The 4818-nt window shown below is 38.7% G+C and overlaps 1 non-coding gene across 1 annotated transcript; it reads left to right on the top strand.

Annotated features, from left to right (window-relative positions):
- Positions 1-2870: 2870 nt before the first annotated feature.
- On the top strand, positions 2871-2974 carry LOC114005816 (U6 spliceosomal RNA). The gene has a single exon (XR_003547624.1). It is a non-coding gene; the product is annotated as a U6 spliceosomal RNA (small nuclear RNA).
- The last annotated feature ends 1844 nt before the right edge of the window (positions 2975-4818 follow it).

The following is a 4818-nucleotide window of genomic DNA, read 5'->3' as shown; positions in this document are numbered from 1 at the left end:
ATTGTTGGAGGGTTAGTGATGTGTTTAGATGTAATTATGTGAGGAATATGGCAGTTTTTATTGTGAAAAGCTGTGGTTAGGAATATAAGGAACAGTTTTTTAAGTGAAGTGAATAAATTCAGATGGTTGGAGATGATCCAGCAGCTGCTGTGCATAGAATTTAGTGTTTGCATCTTGAAGACTAACATTTTTATAGTTGGCCTTTAGTTAAAAATGATTTATCCAACATTTTCTCTGAGAGATGATATAAAGTTTATCACAAATTTTATTCACTCACTTGAAAATTCTGGAGAAAGAAAATCTGAAAATGCCTGTCTAATGTGCACACTTCTTTCTACCTCACTCTTTTGTATAAAGACAAATGATGGATTTGTAGACTTAAAATTATGGTCTTCCCATTAGTAGGAATCTTTTATATATGTATACACACACTATCATCTGACAGATAACAATAATAATAACTTAATAATTAAGCATAGAAAATCGAGTGGTAATTTGTTTTTGTTTTTAGGTTTTGCCATGGGGGTGTGTGGAGAGAAAGAGAGAGACAGAGAGAGGGAAAGCGAGAAATCGCCCCCTCCCCCAGTAGGGGCATATACACCACACTCCCTTCTCCTCCACTCTCCTCTTGGTATTTTGAAGCAGCATACATGCCTGGGATGATTCTCAAACCCCTGAGTCCAGGACTAGAACCATGGTCAGCCATGTGAGAATCCAGTGCCTTAACCATCATACCACCTGCTGGCTCTGAGTGGTAATGTTTAAAGCTAAAAATTCTTGTAGAAAGTAGTTACATATATCTGATGGATTATAATAATTGCTGTTATCCTACAGTTAATACGCACAGTAGCAATGGGTTCATTGTAATTACAGAAAAGATTAGACTACGGGTTTATACAAAGATTAAGCTATAAAACATGTATTTTAATATACGTTGATTATTGATATGATCTTTATTTTTAATCAATGTCCTCATTGTTTGGGTATTTTGATAGAAATCTGAGACATTAGTACCATTATTATCACCTATGTTGCTCCTACAGTCTTGGTTGTACTTAATGTTTCTGTCTGATTCGTTAACAAAGAAATAATAGTGTTAGGAACATGTATCTCCCAGTTAATGTTAAAATTAAGAAGTTAATATTAATCTTAAATCTGATCTAAAAAGTGTACTATACATGACAAAGTTCAAAATAGAGTACTTAACTGATTTTAGTACATAACTGTGGCCCAAATTTAGAGCAAAAGTCAATTATTTTACAAGTGAAGTTAATGTTTTTGGTAGTTGGTTTCAAGGTTTTAACTGCCTTATAAAGAGCAGTGCCATAAATCAAATGACCTTAAAAAAAAAACAAAAAAGGAACTCTGGAGAACATTTTTAAGTATGGTAGAAACAGCTGTAAGTTGGTATTACTTAACTTTATTATTTTTTAATTTAAGCATGGAACTATTGTGACAGTATTATGAAAATATCATTTGGACTTAAATCACCTATTTACTTACTTGGAACAATGACATCAAAATATCTTTCTGAGAAAAGAGTTGATCCTATTGATGAGCTTCCAGACAAATCAAAATGAATGTTTATCACTATCTTCTATAATTTGTTTAGGCACGGGGAATTTTAATTAATTGTTAGTACAAAACACCAGTGTACCAGAAACTTGTCAGCAGCTAAATAAACCTATGATCATTGTAATGCATTTTTCCAATGTTCGTTGAACAGACACAATAAACAGGAAGAATTGCATGCAGAAAAAACTGGCCATTCACCTTGCCAGATAGGCTAAAATAACAAGTGTCATCAGTGAAGAACAAACACAGAATATATTTTAAAAGCTGCACACCCTTCCAAACTGCTTTTTCTAAATTGTCTTCTGAAGTGATAATCAGCCTGCTTTGATATTAATGATAAGAGATAGTCTTATGAAATTGTTTGAGTCAATAAATTCTTGGGCACCTATTCAGTGCAAATCTTGCGTGGAGGACCAGGATACAACAGTGAACAAAGCAGAGATGGTCTCAACCCCAATAAAGCCATTAGAAGTACACAGGTAGTTACCTCACAGAGAGGTAAATGTTATGATGAAGTCAGGCAGGATGTAAATGTTATGACGAAGTCAGGCAGAATGGAGATACACGGAACCCAGCCTGGTGGCTTCAGAAAGGCTCACCAGAGAAGGCAATACTCCAGCAGAAGATATGAAGTATAAGAAAGAATTAGCCAATAACATGGACAGTGTGGCATGCACCATTCAATCTACTTTTGTCTTAAGAATATTGTCAAAAATGTTCTTTATGTCAGAATGCTATTTTTTTAACATAGTAACTCTGAGAATAATTCATGTCTGGCCTTATTACCATGAGTGGTTTATTTTCCTTTTGAACATTTCTTTTTTTTTTTTTTTTCCTTGTGAGTGTGTTAAAACTACTACTTAGTGGCCCCTAAAAGATCAGCTCAAGTGGATAAGTCATTATGAGATACTCATTTTACCTAATGTTTTGCCATCTATTTTGATCTCTACTCTTGTGGGGACACATTTAGAGAGAGAACCTGAGGTGTGGGGACATGCTCTGAGCAAACACCATCTGTCCTTCTGGGGTTTGGCAGAACCTTGTAACTTGTCTTTTCCTTGACCTTTGCTGCAGACAGAGCAAGGGTGGACATTGCTAGGAGCATGCCAACAGACACATTTGATGGACTTCAAGAAACATCTTGACGCCAATTAGCAAAGTCCAATCCCTGCTCTGCATCTGAAAGGTTCTTTAGCCTTCTCTGGGTGTGGTGGTGCACTCCTTTTGGAGAAGTTCTTTAGCTCCTTCCCCACACCTATCAGCTAGTTCTCTGCATTAGAAAAGAAGATGAGACTGTGCTCCCTTTGGCAGCACATATAGTAAAATTGGAACAATACAGAGATTAGTATGGCCCCTGTGCAAGGATGACACACAAATTCGTGAAGTGTTCCATATTTTTACGTAGTCGATCGCGGTTCGCGTCCCGGATCTGGTGGCTTAAAACTCACACCAGGCACGTGTGCGTGCATGCCCAAGATCCAGAGAGGAGAATGGAGGAGAAGGGATTGCCGTGTGACCATCCCCCCTGGGGGGTGATTTCTCGCTTTCTGTCTCTATGTCTCTCTCTGTCTGTCTGGCGAGCGCATGCACCCTATAGCGAAAACCTCTCCAAAGAAAAAAAGAAAAAAAAGAAAAAGAAAAGAAGATGAAACTTTCTCTTGATGGAATTATCACCAAGGGATACACCTGGCCCAGTATGACTAAGCCTTTATAGATTTGCTAACTACTTCTTATTTTCTGTAACCTGGCAACCAATCTATGAAGTGTCATGAAACATACGTGTGTAATATCTCCTTGTACCTATAAATAAAGAGGCCCAGTTTGTCTGGGTGGCTCAAGCGACTCAAGCAGCTTAAGCAGTGGCTCAGCTGCAGCACAAGTTGCTTGGGCTACCTAGGCTCAGGCTGCCTGTGTCCATTTCTACTGTATGTCTTTATCTCATTCTTTCCAATTCCCTGGTTCTGGCAACATGGAGGGCTTTCTCTTTCTCGTCCTCTTTCTCTTCTTCACCAGCAGCCCCCGATCATGATTCAGCCAGACCCAAGCCCCGGGGCAGACGCCGACATACTCTTGTTTTTCATTCATTTTTTTAAACTAGTTTATTTCATGTAAATAATGTTTCTGGTTATTTAAAGCAGTGCGTGTTGACTGTAGAAAATTTTAAAATATGGTCAGCCTCATAACTTAGTAAGGGAGTTTGATCCCACGTGGTCGGCATGCAGTTGGAATCCTAGTCCAGCTAGCTTGAAAAACACATCAGGTGTTCTCTGAATCACTCATTGCCTCTCTGGTAACTTAGATTTAAGGTTCTCTACTTTTTACATTTTTAATCTCAAGTACAACTTTCTAATTTTCATAGAAAAGCCTTTTAAAACTAGTCCTATAAATATAAATCCCAGAACAAAAATAGTAGCAAATTACCTTGCAAAATCACTCATCCTAACCATAAATTCAGAGAACACTACTATCCAATAGTGCCCAAGATGCCAATTTCAAGAAGTCTTGATTTATAGACACCAGGCAGATTAAGGCTGCAGGCCTGGCCCCTCCGAACCTTTGTGCATCCCCACCGTTCCTCCTCCTTGGACCTCAGGTTGGTTGTCTGGGACTTTAAGGCGAACTCCAACCCCACCCCACACGCAAACCAGATCGAGCTGGCCAGTAGTTCTGGACACCAGGCAGACAGAGGCTGCAGGCCCGACCAACCTGGTCCTGTCACTCATACTCTGTCTTTTTCCCACTAGCCTTTGGATTCTCTGAATTTTGGTGATTTGAATTGCATGCGGTGCGTTTTGCATGCTGCACAATTTCCTTTTTTCATTTTGTTTTTCTTTGCTCTTGAGGTGTTGCTTATTAGGTCAGTTGGAGGCTCACCACTCCTTAGAAACAGGGAGGATTTTGGGCCATCCAGGACTAGTGGCAACAGTTAATAGTAATTGTGAGCAACAGGTAGGCCAACCATAAGAGAAACCATCAATTTTCTAATCCTGTACAACTTTTAACACTCTGAAATACTTAAATAATTTAGGAAGCAACATATAGATTACCTGATGACTAGGAACAATTGCAGAGGTTCAAGAATTATGAGCAACCAACAAAAGGCCTCTCCCTCAAGGGAAATCATCAAGCCTATATCACCCACAATCAATACAATGGACGTTGTGGACATGTCTGATAAGGAATTCAGAATATTTTAGTGACCAAACTAACTGAGATGGAAGAGAAAAGAGACAAGGAGCTCCA

Source organism: Tupaia chinensis, unplaced genomic scaffold (genome assembly GCF_000334495.1).
Source record: "Tupaia chinensis unplaced genomic scaffold, TupChi_1.0 Scaffold144529_1, whole genome shotgun sequence".
Classification (NCBI taxonomy): Eukaryota; Metazoa; Chordata; class Mammalia; order Scandentia; family Tupaiidae; genus Tupaia; species Tupaia belangeri.
Note: the sequence above shows the minus strand (reverse complement) of the source record. Positions and strands in the feature narration are given on the sequence as shown.